This window comes from Sus scrofa, chromosome 15, assembly GCF_000003025.6.
Source record: "Sus scrofa isolate TJ Tabasco breed Duroc chromosome 15, Sscrofa11.1, whole genome shotgun sequence".
Lineage (NCBI taxonomy): Eukaryota > Metazoa > Chordata > Mammalia > Artiodactyla > Suidae > Sus > Sus scrofa.
This window is the reverse complement of record NC_010457.5, coordinates 2,227,642-2,245,533: the sequence shown is the minus strand read 5'-3', so window position 1 is coordinate 2,245,533 and position 17,892 is coordinate 2,227,642.

The following is a 17,892-nucleotide window of genomic DNA, read 5'->3' as shown; positions in this document are numbered from 1 at the left end:
ATAGAGACGTTTGAAAAGATAATTGCCGAAGGGAAGGTCAGATTGACCTGGAATTCACTTGCTATTGTTTTGAGCCCAAAATGGCTTCCTGAATTTAACATATAGTTGGGGTTCTATGCAAAGAATCTCTATTCTGGACTCAGACTATAGCAGTGTGTAGCTTGGCCTCTTCAACATGCTTGCCATGGCTAAATTCCAGATCTCAAGGGGCACATAGATTATATATGAAATCACCATAGCTCTAAATAAGAAACGACAGCTGGTTCTGTGAGGAGCACATAGAGATGGAGTCAGGAAGGAGACCTGCACCTGGGGTGGGCGAGGTGACTGGAAAGAGGAACATTACCCATCATCACAGGTATCTTGACGATGGGGTAGTCTCCAGATACAACCTGTGCATAAAATCAGAGGAAACATTCTCATACCTGAATTGTCTAAGTCATCAAATTCAAAAATAAAGACCATGAAAGTATGTGCTTACCAGATGTGGCTACATGTGGATCTTATTTTGCCTAATGCTGATTTCAAATTCAGAAGGAAAATTAGCAAGAGAGTATGAATGAATCAACAAGAATAGGTCAACTATTTGTTTCTACTTTTGGAAAGTAATTCAAAGCTGTTGTCATAGAGAGGATTAACCAGTAGTATTATTTTTGTGTTTGTAATCATGCAATCTTGTTTTTAATAGCATTTATACTAATCTTATATATTGGAAGGGATAAAGTTCCTTTGAGGGTAATTATAATTACTTTATCAAATTAAAGTGACACCTAGCTCAAACTATTAGGCATCAATAGAAAAGATGAAAGTTTATTATACTCCATTGAAAATAAATAAAAACAAGCAGATTTTTTAAAATAGTATTCTGGTATTGAAACATTATTAAGTCTATATTTTATTTTATTTTTTAAAGCATGTGTACATTTTCTTGGGGGAATATTTAAAAAGATAAAAAAAGAGAAATGACAGGCAAAAATATAAACACATTTTTCTTTTTCCTATCAGCTCTTTCTTTTGTAAGTTGAGAAAGAGAAATATCAGAGAAATATAGACTTTGGATAAATTTAAAGCAAAAGATTTACATTCAGGCTCAGATGGGGAGCAAAGATTGGTAGAGCCACTTGAAAGCAGATCCTTGGATATACTGTTAATTATTAAAAAGAAAGATTATAATCAAAGTTTGTGTGTATATATAATTAGTGATCAGCCATTCAGTTAAAGGACCTTAAATGCCCAGTAGGATCTTTGAGCTCATCATGTTAACTGAATTTGTTTTATTTTATGACAGTAATAGTTGATTATTTTTAAGGTTGAAAAATAAAAACATATAAATGAATAGTTAATATTCTTAGCCCTCTTTGTTCCACATTGAGCTAAGAAGTCATGTTAACTGTATCTTTATTTTCAGATATTTCTGTGTTTATTCAATCATATGAAAACAGGTATTTTTTTTTTCTCTGTATGTGTGTATGTGTGTGTATTTAAATGCAGACATGGGATCTACCTAAACAGATTACTCTGAAATTTGCTTTTATCACTAAAAATATATCATAGTCACCTAGTTCAACAGTAGATATAGTATAACTCTACTCAGTAATAGTTGTGGTATATTACATTATGTATATATGCACCATCATCTACGACTTTGTTCTACTACTAATATACATTCGAGTTACTTGACTTTTAGGAATTTGCTCCATGATTCTTGAACCCAGCAAGTGTGAAATCTACAGGACAGGGTGGCATACTGGACACCCAGGGAAGAGTTGATATTACAGCTCAAGTCCCAAATCAGTCTGGAGACAGAATTCCTTTTTTCCAGGGGAACCTCAATTGCTTTTCTTGTCAATTGATTGAATGAGTCCCACCCACACTATGGGCTTTAGTCAAAGTCTGTTGACTTCAATATTAAATTAATCCCATTTAAGTATTAATTCACAGCCACACATAAACTGGTTTTTGACCAAAAACTAGGTAGTATGGACTAGCTAAGTTGGTACATAAACTTAGCCCTCACATTATGTGTATTCCTCTGGGATTTGCTCTTTTCATTAACCGTTTTGTTTTTGAGATTCTTCCAGACTATAGTTTAATTCATTCATTTTTTTCTGCTCCACAGTATGCCATTGCATGCATGTGTCACAATTTATTTATTATCCATTTCCTCCCATTGTTGAATGCCTGAGTTATTTCCTTTTTTTTTTTGTTACAAAGAGTTGCATCGAACATTTTAAATTATGACTCAGTATTCAAGTATAAGAGTTTCTTTAGATTATATCCCTAGAAGTAAACTTGCTAGGTGTTAGGGTGTGCACACATTCAGTTTACAGGATAATGCCAAATTGTTGTTCAAAGTAATGTGTCAGCTCACAAGCCCACCATCAGTGGAAGTTATATCCCATTGCACCCCACCTTGGTCTTGTCAAGCTTTTTAATGTTTGCTAGTGTTTTAGTCAAAAATAGGGGTCCAGGATTCTCTCATGAAATCTGCTAAATACTAGCTGTGTGACTGTTCACACAAAACTATGAGGCTCTTGCCAGCCTTAAATTCTACTGGTTCCAAAGGCTCATCTCAAACTACTCATATAGATAATGTCAGAAAACAAATTCACACCAACTTACTGTGCACCTACACCAAAGATGTTTAATTTAACTTCTTCAAGATGTTCACTGGGTTAATGAGCTAGATTATAAATCAAGCAGTTGGGCGTCAGTTTCTGAGTAAGGAAGCTAACCTATCTATATGGCTGTTTTTACACAGGACAGTTGAGTAGGAATGGCATTAAAGTTTGCCTATAGCAACAAATGAGATGATTGCAACTGAGTTTTTTGTATTAAACAGATGTCACAAAGTCATTTTAAATAGTGCAGTCCACTATGGGTTTCTTACTATTTAACATATTTTCTATTAGAGGGCTGTGAATTTAGGGGAACCAGGGACAGTTGGATGGAGGCTTTCAGATTTTCATTTGAAAGCTTTGTTTCATGGAGTGTTGGTTTAAAGAAGCCTTTTGTGAGTTTTTAAAAAACAATTTTCTACTCAGATAATTATTTCAAAAAGTCTTAATTTCATAAGCTATCTTTTAAATGAAAGCCTTTGCTATTCATTGATTAAATGAGTCCCACCCACACGATTGGCTTTACTCAAAGTTGGTTGACTTCAATATTAATCCCATCTAAGTGTTAATTCACAGCCACATCTAGACTGGTTTTTGACCAAAAACTAGGTAGTATGGACTAGCTAAGTTAGTATATAAACTTAACCCTCATGCTATGTGTATTCCTCTGGGATTTGCTCTTTGAAAAAGGCTTAATTTCAGAAGCTACCTTTTAAAATGAAAGCCTTTGCTATTCATTGATTGAGAGAGTCCCACCCACACTATGGGCTTTACTCAAAAAATACTTACTGTAAGAGCAACAGTTTTGGACTTTGAAAAGAATCAACAATTCCATTTCTATCTCTTACTAGTGCCAAATGGAATTTGGATGAAAATGTTTCTGTATGAGTTGTAACCATATGTATGAACATCAAGAACTTGCTATAAAAGTTGACCAGAAGAAGGCTTCTTCTCTCTTAAACAAGTTCTGTTTAGAGATTGACCATGGTCAGCATCCTTCTCTCTAAAGGACCAGATGATAACTATTTTGGGTTTTGTTGGTTATACAGTCTGTTGCCTCTACTTATCTCTGATGCTGTAGCTTGAAAACAGCCAGAAACAAGGCATATGTAAGTGGATGTAGCTGTGTTCCAATAAGACTTTACTCAAAAAATAGATAGTAGACTGGACTTAACTTGCAGGTTGTAGTTTCACCCTAATTTAAGACCATTAAATAAATTATATAAAGTATTAAGCATAGTGCACAAAACATTTGTTACCATGCTCTCTCCTCTTGCCTATATAAACCTCTGGTTTCCCTCTAGTATGAGATAATCCCTCCCATTCCTCCTTATTATTGTTTTTCAGAGGATAATTGCACTGAGCTTTGTGTTGAGGCATTGGTACTGTATTCAAAAAGGTTAATGCATTCCTTCTAAAGACATAGTGCATTTCATGGGATTGTTTATAAGCAAGTTTTGACTGATTGAATCTGTTTATTTATTGATTATAACAGTGCTTCTGTCAGGTGGGAGAAAGGGCTGCTCAGCTAGGCTGGTTAAGGCTATGGATTTGACAGGTATTTACGCTTTTAAATCCAAGGCCCATAGGGAGTAGGTGAGCCTTTCCCCTTTTTTACCTGTTTCCTGCTGGCAATCAACATTCCTCCCACTACCTAAACGTGCCAGCTTTAAGAGGCAAAAGGCACACATTGTGACTTATCAAGCTGTTCTTCTGCTTCTTACAATATCAGCAGAGCACAGCATGGAACACAGGGTGTAAACCTGAACCAGCAAGTTTTGCTTTTAGCTAATAATCATGAGGAATGATCCCAGACTTTCATGGGTATAACACACCAGTCAGGGGTTTATATTCAGATGGACCATGATGTGTGTGCCTGAGATGTGCTCCCTTTTATTTCTCAGGAGCCCATTGTCATCTCTCCATTGCCATGCCACTACTTCTCGTGAGAGTAGCCATCTTTCTCTTCAATTTCCGCTTCTCTGTTTCTGAGTCTTCTCACTTCACTCTCATCTATTCTCTACACAGAAGCCAGAATGACCTTTTAAAAATGCAATTCTCATCATGCCACTGCTTGTCTTAAATTTCTTTTTTGGCTTCACACTGTGCTTAGGAGAAAACTACAATTATCATGACTTTCTCTCAAGACCATGCATGCTCTGGCCCCAGCTCACCTCTGCAACCTTATCTAACTCCACTCCTTCCCATGCTCTTGTGTTTCGGTCATACCTGCATTGTTTAGTTCCTTGAACAAGTTCTCCATATTGTCTCCAACCTGGAAGGCTTTACTCCTTTATTCATGCTATTGTCCTATCAGTCTTCTGTTTATAGTTTTGATTTCTTAAATAAAGAGAGTACAATACACTATAGTCTATTCTATCCAAGTCACATTGTATAGGGCCTCAACTTGTTCTGTCAGTTACTACAAATCAGATATGCTGCTTATTAAATTTAGTAATCGTTGTTTTTGGCATTAGTCTAGATATGTAAAGAAAATATATGCAGTGATCTTAATAAATGCATGTACTTCGTCTTATGAAATACCGGTTAAAGAGTTCTTGAAGTGAGTGTTGTGAAAGCAATGACCTCCAAAATTTAGTAAGTCTGGAAATTACTGATAAATTGGGCTGGAAAAAAAATCAACTTTCATGTAAAATGTATAAAAATTTGAGTCAAATGTAGGTTTATGTTGGTTATGATTTGTCTTGTACTTGGTTTAATTTACTTATCCAAGAAAAAAAAATTGTTACTTAACCCCCCCAATCCCTAAATGTGGGGTTCATGTTACCTTGTAGCAGCTCTTGAAGTTCTCCATAGCCTTTTATGAAAGCAGAGATTCAGCAAACATTGTTTCCAGGACTTCCATCCACAGGCAGAAGTGACTTTGTGAGAGCTATGGGATCCAAGCAGGAGATTGTTAAACGCTGATTTAGTCCAGAACCAAGGAGAGCCATTTCAGTGAGCTATTTCAAGATGACAGTCTCATACCCAGGTGGCTTACTTACCAGAAGCCAGTCCCACTGCAGACTTGGAAACAGCTCTGTACCCTGAGGTTTTTCTAACAGTTCCCATTTAGCCTTGGTCCCATCACCACCACTCTATGCCCAGGGATGTGGGAGGAATCAAGCCACTGATTTATCATGTAACTGGCATATAGACCTAAATCTGAGCTGTGGACCCAGAAGTGGTCTGTGAACCTGCTCCAGCCCCTTTCAGCTGCAGTCCAGGTGTCTCTGGAGGTAAACATGCTAAACTTGGTCAGACTTTAAATTCTTAAAGGGCCCTTAACCTGGCTCCAGTCAATGCTAGTCACAGTCAGCTAGCAACCTTGCTGGCACAGAGCTGTGGCAGGAGACACTCCAAGCTGAGACCCAGGAGACCCTTAAAGTGTCCTACACTTGGCTTCATCTCCTTGAGTAGCAATCAAGGAGCAGTCCAACAAGCCCAGGGACCTGGAGGGGGTCATACCTATCTGTGCTTCCAGATCCAGGTTTGCAGCTTGGCTGTGAAACCTGAAACAGTCCTGAGGCTTAGCTGCAGCCCCTCTCAGCCATAGTCCAGGGCTATGAAGTGATCAGACAGGTACATTCCCAGAGACCTGGATGGAACCACATCCATCCATACACCTGGTAATAAGCCTACTGTCTGAGGACCCAGCTTTGGACACTGAAGCAGACTCCTGTCCAAGTGCCACCCTACTGAACAAAGTACTGGAGGAAGTCTCATCCACCTGGGGTGATATCAGGCAGTATCCATGCCTACCTGAACTCCTGATGACAAGCCCACCAACCACAGACCTCACTGCAGACCCAGAGATAGCCTCATAACTAGTGCCAATCCAGTGTGACTACAGTTCCAGAGATAATCCTATCGGCCAAGGAAACTGACACAAGAAGGTCTTTACCTGTTGAAAGCAGTCTATAAAGATTGGAAGAGATGTTTGCTCCTTCAAATTCATGGACACCAATGCAAGGCTACATGGATCATAAAGAATCAGGCAAATATGACACTTTGACACCACCAAACACAAATGCTATCTGATCACAGTATTTATAGAATCTTAAAAAAAAAAAAACAACTCATAGAAACAGAGGGTAGAATGATGGTTTCCAGGGACTGGGGGTGTTGGAGAAATGGGAAGATATTGGTCAAAGGGTATAGATTTTCAGTGGTAAGATGAGAAAGTTCTGGGGACCTAACATGCAATGTTGTCAATAAGTATATATAAAATCCTCTAACTTCATTAGTCATCAGGGACACACATATTTAAACCTCCATAGTTTTATAACTATATACCCACCAGAATATCTAAAAATGTTTAAGACCTACCTTACTTAACCAAGTGTTTGTGAAGATGTGAAGCAATGAAACCTCTCATTTATTGCTGAGAGGAATGTAATTTGGTACCCCTAGTTGGGAAGACTACCTGTCATCATTTACTTAATGTTAAATATGCTCATACCCCTGATTCAGCACTTTTCCTTTTGGAATGTCATTTATAAAAATGCTTGTATATGTGCATCAAGGATATACATTGCAAAATTATTTGTTTAATATCCCCAAGCAATTCAAATGCCTTTAAATAGTAGAGTGTCAATATCTTTGTGCAGTAATGAAGTTGCTTTTCAGCAATGAAAACAAGTGAACTCCTGACATGTATAAAATGAGCGCTTTTCCTATTCTGTATTTCCTATTCTGACTTCCTATTCCAGTAGAAGTCAGGTACTCAACCACATATACAGTATAATTCAGTTTATATAAAATTTATACAGTGGCAAAATTAATTTGTGGTGTTAGAAACAAGCTACTATTACCTTTGAAGATGGAGGAGGAATTACCTACTCAGAGGGGACTCAGAGGAGGATTCTGGGGGCAGTGATAATATTCTATTTCTCATATATCCATTTTGAACTTTTTTTTTTCATCTTTTTAGGGCCGCACCTGCTGCATATGGAGGTTCCCATGCTAGGGGTCGAATCAGAGCTGTAGCCGCCAGCCTATGCAACAGTCGCAGCAACGGCAGATCCAAGACATGTCTGTGACCTTCACCACAGCTCATGGCAATGCTGAATGCCTAACCTACTGAGAGAGGCCAGGGATCGAACCTACATCCTCAAGGATACTTATCAGATTTGTTTCCACTGAGCCATGACAAGAGCTCCCATATATTCATTTTCTATGTTCACTTTGAGATTTCTTCAAGCTTCTCACTTATAATATTTTCCCTTTTTAATATTCAGATAAATTTAACATTCAAATAGGAAGGGAAACCAGTATCTGAATCCTTGGTTTTCATGTTTCCTGTAATGGGTGTCTAATTGTGTGGGAGATAGATGGAAATAATTGATTGACCTTGGATGCTCAGTAAAGTGATGGCAAATTCCCTGACATTTGTGTTTGAAGGTTAAATTTGAATTGAGATCTGCCTCATAAGCTCAAAACACTGAGTGTGTGTGCAGGTTTTCAGTGTTTTTCTATTATTTATGCCATTTCACTCCTTTTCTATTTCTTTTAATCAATAATTTTATGAAATGATTGACGCGAGGACCTAGAAAATCTTCATGTAAACTGAATTGATGATTCTTCCCTTGCTGTAATAGAGGACATCATTCTTCTTTTATAATGCTAAATGCCAGTCAAGGACAGGAATATTTATACTTTTGAGCACAGCGGTCGGTGCTGTTACAGGTTCATATTATTCCTCTCATCTCTTAAAGGTTATGGTCTGGACATGGGGCTCTTTTTCAAGGCATACATCTTAGTTGACTGTCTGAAGCAATTGCTGAATCAAATAATGATTTTTCCAGCAAATGCTTTGAAGCCTTAAAGAAAAGCATTCCTATTCTTATTAAGAAAGTTGTAATTTTAATTATAAATATAGACCTGAACTTTAAAAGAACCGTTTATACCCATCTGAAGTTTTCAGGGTTCAATTATCTTTGATGTTGGAGTATGTTATCTGTATTGGATTGAACTAAATTTTTTCTGTTGCAATGCATCTTCATTAGATTATATCTAATTGTAAGCATCATGTACTCTCTGAACAACTAATAAAATATTCACTGACTGCTGCCAATTAAAACTGCATTTTTATATTATTTCATTATCTCTGGCAGACTTCAAATTTTTCGAGAAATAAATGTACTTAATTTCTTCATATACAGTAATTTGGAATATTTGGACTTATAAACATGGGTAGCATATAGGTAAAAGAAGCAATTGCCTACCTAGAATGTAGTATGGTTTTAGAGTATTGAGAGAAGTTCCCCTACGAGTATAAACTCAAAACATTAACAACTTGTTTTTACTTTAAGTTAAAACAAAGGGTACACAAAGAAGGTAATCATTAAAATAAAAATATTTTTATCTCTTAGGGGGGTAACATATGTATTTGTTTTCCTTTTTTTTTTTTTTTTTTTTTTTTTTTTTTTTTTTTTTTGCTTTTTAGGGCCACACCTGCAGCAGCATAGGGAGATTCCCAGGCTAGGGGTCCAATCAGAGCTATAGCTACTGGCCCACACCACAGCCATAGCAACTCCAGATCCAAGCCACATCTGTGACCTACCACAGTCCACAGCAATGCCGGATCCTTAACCCACTGAGTGAGGCCAGGGATCAAACCCGAAACCTCATGGTTCCTAATTGTTTTCCTTTTAATATAAATCCAATTTACAAATTAGAATAGATTGAAATGAGCAAAGGTGAACCCCTGTGTTCTGCTCTTTGTTGGACCCTCCTCGTCATTCACTCCGCCGTGATTTCCTTAGGTCACACCTCCACCTGCAGGCACACAGGAGATGGGTATCCAGGGTAGGTGCAGGACTTGTGAATGTTTGTTCTCTGATTGTACTTGCTGGAATCTCAACCAGTGAGAGAAGTGAAAATATATAAATAGGAAATAGCAGAATATGGGAAATTGAATCTGAATAACAACAACATCCTGCGGTTAGAACACCAGATGACTTTGGTGTTGGGCATTTTAGCACATGTGATTAGAATGTCTTTGTCATTGTCTCAGTCAATACTTACCTACCCTCATCCTGAGTAATTATTATATAATAGCTGGCATTTCCTCAGTGTTTTTTTTTTATAATTTAATTATTTTCCCACTGTACAGCAAGGGGATCAAGTTATCCTTACATGTATACATTACAATTACATTTTTCCCCCACCCTTTCTTCTGTTGCAACATGAGTATCTAGACAAAGTTCTCAATGCTATTCAGCAGGATCTCCTTGTAAATCTATTCTAAGTTGTGTCTGATAAGGCCAAGCTCCCGATCCCTCCCACTCCCTCCGCCTCCCATCAGGCAGCCACAAGTCTCTTCTCCAAGTCCATGATTTTCTTTTCTGTGGAAAGGTTCATTTGTACTGGATTTAGATTCCAGTTATAAGTGATATCATATGGTATTTGTCTTTGTCTTTCTGACTCATTTCACTCAGTATGAGAGTCTCTAGTTCCATCCATGTGGCTGCAAATGGCATTATGTCATTCTTTTTTATGGCTGAGTAGTATTCCATTGTGTATATATACCACCTCTTCCGAATCCATCATCTGTTGATGGACATTTGGGTTTTTCCATGTCCTGGCTATTGTGAATAGGGCTGCAATGAACATGCGGGTGCATGTGTCTGTTTTAAGTAGAGTTTTGTCCGGATAGATGCCCAAGAGTGGGATTGTGGGTCATATGGAAGTTCTATGTATAGATTTCTAAGGTATCTCCAAAGTGTTCTCCATAGTGGCTGTACCAGTTTACATTCCCACCAGCAGTGCAGGAGGGTTCCCTTTTCTCCACAGCCCCTCCAGTACTTGTTATTTGTGGATTTATTAATGATGGCCATTCTGACTGGTGTGAGGTGGTATCTCATGGTAGTTTGGATTTGCATTTCTCTTATAATCAGCGATGTTGAGCATTTTTTCATGTGTTTGCTGGTCATCTGTATATCTTCTTTGGAGAAATTTCTATTCAGGTCTTTTGCCCATTTTTCCATTGATTGATTGGTTTTTTTGCTGTTGGGTTGTATAAGTTGTTTATATATTCTAGAGATTAAGCCCTTGACGGTTGCATCATTTGTAACTATTTTCTCCCATTCTGTAAGTTGTCTTTTTGTTTTCTTTTGGGTTTCCTTTGCTGTGCAAAGCTTTTCAGTTTGATGAGGTCCCATGGGTTTATTTTTGCTCTCATTTCTATTGCTTTGGGAGACTGACCTGAGAAAATATTCATGATGTTGATGTCAGAGAGTGTTTTGCCTATGTTTTCTTCTAGGAGTATGATGGTGTCCTGTCGTATATTTAAGTCTTTCAGCCATTTGGAGTTTATTTTTGTGCATGGTGTGAGGGTGTGTTCTCGTTTCATTGCTTTGCATGAGCTGTCCAGGTTTCCCAGCAATGCTTGCTGAATAGACTTTCTTTTTCCCATTTGATGTTCTTGCCTCCCTTGTCAAAGATTAATTGACCATAGGTGTCAGGGTTTATTTCCGGGTTCTCTATTCTGTTCCATTGGTCTGTCTGTCTGTTTTGGTACCAGTCCCACACTGTTTTGATGACTGTGGCTTTGTAGTATTTCTTGAAGTCTGGGAGAGTTATGCCTCCTGCTTGGTTTTTGTTTCTCAGGATTGCTTTGGCGATTCTGGGTCTTTTGTGTTCCATATAAATGTTTGGATTGTTTGTTCTAGTTCTGTGAAAATGTCATGGGTATTTGATAGGGATTGCATTGACTCTGTAGATTGCTTTGGGTAGGATGGCCATTTTCACAATATTGATTTTCCCAATCCAGGAACATGGAATTCTTTCCATTTCTTTCCATCTTCTTTGATTTCTTTGATTAAAGGTTTATAGTTCTCGGCATATAGGTCCTTTACCTCCTTGGTCAGGTGTATTCTGAGGTATTTGATTTTGTGAGGTGCCATTTTAAAAGGTATCGTATTTTTGTATTCCTTTTCTAATGTTTCCTTGCTGGTATACAGAAATGCAACTGACTTCTGAATGTTAATCTTATATCCTGCTACTTTGCTGAATTTATGAATCAGTTCAAGGAGTTTTGGGGTTGAGTCCTTAGGGTTTTCTAGGTATAGTATATGTCATCTGCATACAGTGACAGTTTGATCTCTTCTCTTCCTATATGGATGCCTTTCATTTCTTTTGTTTGTCTAATTGCTGTGGCTAGGACTTCCAAAACTATGTTGAAGAGCAGTGGTGAGAGTGGGCATCTGTGTCTTGTCCCAGAGTTGAGTGAGAAGGCTTTCAGTTTTTCCCCATTGAGTATTATATTTGCTGTGGGTTTATCATAAATGGCTTTGATTATATTCAGGAATGTTCCCTCTATACCTACTTTGGCGAGGGTCTTGATCATGAATGGATGTTGGACTTTGTCAAATGCTTTTTCTGGTCTATTGAGATGATCATATGATTTTTGACTTTTTTTTTTGTTAATGTGGTGTATGATGCTGATTGATTTGCGTATGTTGAACCATCCTTGTGAACCTGGGATGAACCCAACCTGGTCATGGTGTATAATTTTTTTATGGTTGTTGGATTCGGTTGGCTAAGATTTTGTTGAGAATTTTTGCATCTATATTCATCAATGATATTGGCGATAGTTTTCTTTTTTGGTGGTATCTCTGTCTGGTTTGGAATGAGGGTGATGGTGGCTCATAGAATGTCTTTGGGAGTATTCCTTCTTCTTCAACCTTTGAAAGCGTTTAAGGAGATGGGCACCAATCCTCTTTATATGTTTGATAAATTCACCTGTGAAGCCATCTGGTCCTGGACTTTTATTTGTAGGGATGATTTTATGACCTCTTCAATTTCATTTCTAGTGATGGTCTGTTCAGTTGTCTGTTCCTACTTGATTCAGTTTTGGCAGGCTGTAAGATTCTAGAAAATTGTCCATTTCTTCCAGATTGTCAAACTTGTTGCCATACAGTTGTTCATAGTATTCTCTTATGGTTTTTTGTATTTCTGCTGTATTCATTGTGATTTCTCCTTTTTCATTTATAATTTTGGTTATTTGGGTTCTTTCTCTCCTCTTTTTAGTGAGTCTGGCCAGGGGTTTGTCAATTTTGTTCACCTTTTCAAAGAACCAGCTCTTGGTTTTATTAATTTTCTCTATTGTTTTTTGAGTCTCTATTTTATTGATTTCTTCTTTGATCTTTATCATTTCCTTCCTTCTGCTGACTTTAGACTTTTTGTTCTTCTTTTTCTAATTCGTTTAGGTGGAGGGTTAAGTTGTCCATTTGGGATCTTTCTTCTTTTTTGAGAAAGGCCTGGATTGCTATAAATTTCCCTCTGAGCACTGCTTTCGCAGCATCCCATAGATTTTGAGAGGTTGTGTCTTCATTATCATTTGTTTCAAGGTAGTTTTTAATTTCCTTCTTGATTTCCTCATTGACCCATTGGTTTTTTAGTAGCATGTTGTTGAGTCTCCATGTAGTATGTTTTTTCTCTTTTCTTTTCCCATGGTTGATTTCTAATTTCATGGCATTGTGGTCAGAGAAGTTACCTGAGATAATTTCTATGCTCCTAAATTTACTGAGATTCGCTTTGTGTCCCAATATGTGGTCGATTCTTGAGAATGTTCCATGAGCATTTGAGAAGAATGTGTATTCTGCTTTTTTGGATGTAGTGTCCTGAAGATATCAATGAAGTCTAACTTTTCTATTGTTTCCTTTAGGATCTCTGTTGCTTTATTGGTTTTCTGTCTAGAGGATCTGTCCATTGATGTGAGGGGGGTATTAAGGTCTCCTACTATGATTGTATTCTCATCAATATCTCCCTTTATGTCAGTTAATATTTGTTGTATGTATCTGAGTGCTCCTATATTTGGGGCATATATGTTGATGATAGTAACATCCTCTCCTTGGATGGATCCCTTAATCATTAAGTAGTGTCCTTCTTTGTCTTTCTTTATGTCTTTTGTTTTAAAGTCTATTTTGTCTGATATGAGCGTTGCGACTCCTGCTTTTCTGTCATGTCTATTGGCGTGAAATATTTTTCCCCACCCTTTCACTTTCAATCTATATGTATCTTTTGTCCTAAGGTGAGTTTCTTGTAGGCAGCATATTGAAGGTTTTTGCCTTTTTATCCACTCAGCCACTCTGTGTCTTTTGATTGGGGCATTCAGTCCATTGACATTTAAGGTGATAATTGATAGATGATTATTTATTGCCATTTGAACCTTGTGTTCCAGTTGATTCTATGGTTCTCCATTCTTCCTTTCTTTTTTTTTTTTTTTTTTTTGGTTAGATGGTCTCCTGTTATTATCTGCTTGAGTGTATTTTTTTTCATTTTTTGCAAATGCAATATTTGGTTTTGGCTTGTGATTGCCCTGTTTTTTAAGTATGCTAACCCCTTCCCATAATTGTGTATTTTAGCCTGATGGTCCTGTAAGTTCAAACACTTCATTACTATATTAAAATTAAGAAGAGAAACATACAAACAAACAAACAAAAAGGGTTATTTATTTCCTAACATCCCTTGCCCACATTTTATGGTTTTGATGACTCTTTTTTATTTTTTTCTTTTTAATTTTATTTTGTTTGAAGCATGTTCATGATTAAATCTGTATGCTGGCTTATTTGAGTGACTGCTCTCTGGTTGCATTTCCTCAGTCCTAGGTCTTCCTCTTCTTCTTTTTTTTTTTTCTTTTCTTTTTTCTTCCCTTTCCTTCCTTTCTTTTTGGTTTAGAGAAGGCCTTTCAATATTTTCTTTAGCCTGGGTTTTGTGTTGCTGTATTCTTTAAGTTTTTGTTTGTTGGGAAAAATTTTTATTTCCCCTTCTATTTTAAATGATATTCTTGCTGGATAAAGTATTCTAGTTTGCATATTTTTTCCTTTGAGCACTTTAAATATCTCTTGCCATTCCCTCCTGGCCTGTAGTGTTTCTGTAGAGAAATCAGCTGATAATCTTATGGGGGTTCCCTTGTAGGTAACATTCTGCTTTTCTCTTGCTGCCTTTAGGATCCTCTCTTTATCACTAACTTTTGCCATTTTTATTATGATGTGTCTTGCTGTGGGTCTAATTGGGTTCAGTTTGTTTGGGGCCCTCTGTGCTTCTTGTATCTTGAACCCAGTATCGTTTAGATTTGGGAAGTTTCCATTGATAATTTCTTCAAATATATTTTCCATCCCCTTATCTTTTTCTACTCCTTCTGGAATTCCTATTATGCATAGATTGGCCCGCTTTATATTATCCCATAAGTCTCTTATATTGCTTTCCAGTTTTTTGACTTGGTTTTCTGTCTGTTGACCGGATTGAGTGATTTCCATTATTCTATCTTCCACATCAGTGATTCGTTCTTCTGCATTATTCATTCTGGTTTTTACTGCCCGTAGTTCAGTTTGCATCTCTGCAAATGAATGTTCTAGTTTTTCTTGGCTCCTCCTTATATTTTCTAGTTCCTTTCCTTACTGTTCATATCTTCTCTTAATTCCTTCAGTATTTTCACTATTTCTCTTTTGAACTCCAGGTCTGTCAGCCTGCAGAGATCTGTTTCATTGTTGACTGTTTTAGGTGAGTTCTCCTGTTGGTTTGCTTGGGGGTGGTTTCTCAGCTTCTTCATCTTGCTTGTTGTTTTTCTCCTGAGGGAGTTGTACTCTCCGTTATCAGGCAGTGTTTGCCTTGTCACTGCCGTGGAATATTTCCTGAGGGCTGGCATTGTTGGTCAATCTTTTTTGAGGCAGTGTGGCTTTTCTGGAGTGTTGACGGGGCTAACAGTGTTTCTTTGAAGCAAAGGAGGGCTTCCTGAGGGCAGACAGGACTGGGAGGTCCACACCACGATGGTAGCAGATTTCACTTGGTCATGCAGAGCTTGCTCTGGTGGTTTTAGGCTGTGGGGTTCTTGCAGGGGGTTGGCGGTGTTGGGCAGCTGCTCCTCAGGAGTGCATCACCCCCTGGGGGCTGGAGCAGCTATCTGGGTCACTGAGAACCTACGAGGCTCTTCCCTAGGGCAGCCCAACTCAGAAGGACAGCCTGAGAATGTAGGCGGATCTTTTCACAGTCTGGCCGAGCTTGTTGCAGCTTTTCTGAGCTGCAGGGGCTCTTCCAGGGGGCTGGTGGTGCTGAGCAGCTATTCCGTGGGAGTGGGGCACCCCCTGAGGGCTTTGGTGGCTAGCAGGGCTTCTGAAAACCCAAGAGGCTCCTCCCCAGGGCAGCCTGACTCAGAAAGACCGTCTGAGATCTTTTCCCGACTCGGCCAAGCTTGTTGCAGCTTTTCTGGGCTGCAGGGGGTCCTGCCTGGAGCTGGCAGTCCTATGCAGCTGATCCTCTAGAGCTTGGCATCCCCTGGGGACTTGGGCGGGTAGCAGGGCCACTGGAAATCCAAGAGGCTCCTCCCTGGGGCAGCCCGACTCAGATATATTCACGGCCTGGCTAGGCTTGTTGCAGCTTTTCTGGGCTGCAGGCCTTTTCTCGGGGGCTGGTGGTGTTTGGTGCTGCTCTGTGGAAGTGTGGCCCCACCAAACGGCAAGCAGGCCTGTGCAGGGACAGCCCCTGTGGTGGTAGGCTTCAGGCAATTGTTGAGGCCAGCCCTCCTGGATGGCAGGCAGCCCCAGGTTCGGTGAGAGCGTAGGGGGTGGCGGGGGTGGGGGGAGGGGATGCACTGGGAAGCACAGCTTTCTGCTAGCTCTCGGGCCTGTAAGCTTGCTGTGGCGTGGGGGGTATTCTATGGGGACCCACCCCTTCTTCTCTCCCCTCCCCAGCACGGGCGCAGACCAGGCTCTTCTCCCAGGTTCCCTCTGATGCGGCTTTCCACTTCCCCGCCCCTAGAGTATTGCTCCCTTCCTCTGCAACAGCTTTGTTTTCTAGTCTCCCAGGCAGTCTCTGCCCTGTCAAATGGTTTCTAGACCTCCCAAGCAGTTTCCGCTCCGCCTGCCCCCCCCCAGCCTGGGACTAACCTCTGGAGCCGAGGACTTGGTGCCCAGCCCCCACCCAGGCGTCTCAATTTTTGGTGACTGTGCCCGTAGTTCAGATGGTCCGTTGGGTTCTTCTGTACTCCAACTTACTGCTACACTCTTCTCTTCTCTTTTGGCTAATCACAGCATTTCATGAAAAGGTAAAACTGCTTTCCTTTTTAACTCAGTAAAGTTAGAGTCGGCCTGCCTTCCTAAGGTTGGCTACAAAGCCCTCACTTTTGGGGGACTAGTATGTTGTTATAGGTGGTTGATATTTATAAATAAAAACCTATTTTAAAAATAATTTGTTTTAGGGTTCCCTTGTGGTGCAGTGGGTTGGGGATCCAGCATTGTTGCTGCAGTGACTTGGGTTGTTGCTGTGGCACAGATTCGATCCCTGGCCCAGTTACTGTCACACGTCGTGAGTGTGACCAAAAAAAAAGTTATTTTAATAGAAAAATAAAGATAGGACTTTTTCACCTAACCCTCTACTTATATAATACTATTCTTTTGTCCCTGATTTCTTGTGCTGTCATGACCTCTCTTATAAATAATTATTTTAACATAGTCATTGCTTAGTAATTTTTATTTGCCATTTACCATTCACTTTTATTACATGAACCAGTTTTTCACCTTGAATTTTGTTTCTTAAAAATTCTTTTTTTTTTTTTTTTGTCTTTTTGCCTTTTCTTGAGCTGCTCCCATGGCATATGGAAGTTCCCAGGCTAGGGGTCTAATGGAGCTGTAGCGACCAGCCTATGACCAGAGCCACAGCAAGGGGGGGTCCAAGCCACATCTGTGACCTACACCACAGCTTATGGCAACGCCAGATCCTTAACCCACTGAGCAAGGCCAGGGATCGAACCTGCAACCTCATGGTTCCCAGTCGGATTTGTTAACCACTGAGCCACGACAGGAACTCCTTTTTCTTAAAATTCTTTAATCAGTGTTGCATAGTGACAAAACTGGGGTCAGGAAATATATCTGATCTTTGATCTGTCACTAATTTGTAAGATAATTACCATGAAAATTAGGGTTTTTCTGTACTCCAACTTACTGCTACACTCTTCTCTGCATCTGGAGATTCCTCCGGTTCGTTTGATCTTTCCCCCGGTAGGTGACTTTCCAGGGTGCGGGATCCCTTTCTCCTCCGCAGTTCCCTTTTGGGAGTGCCCGTCCCGCTCGGATTCACCTTCTCTCACTCTCCTCTTTTCTCCCGATCTGCCCAGTATGTCACGAACTTCTTGCCGTTATTGGAGTTTAGGTTCCTCTGCCAGCGATTGGTTGCTGTTCTGTGCGAGTCATTTACTCTGTAGATGTGCTTTTTTTGTTGTGTTTGTGGGAGAGGTCGAGCGTGTCCCCCTACTCCTCCGCCATCTTGTCCT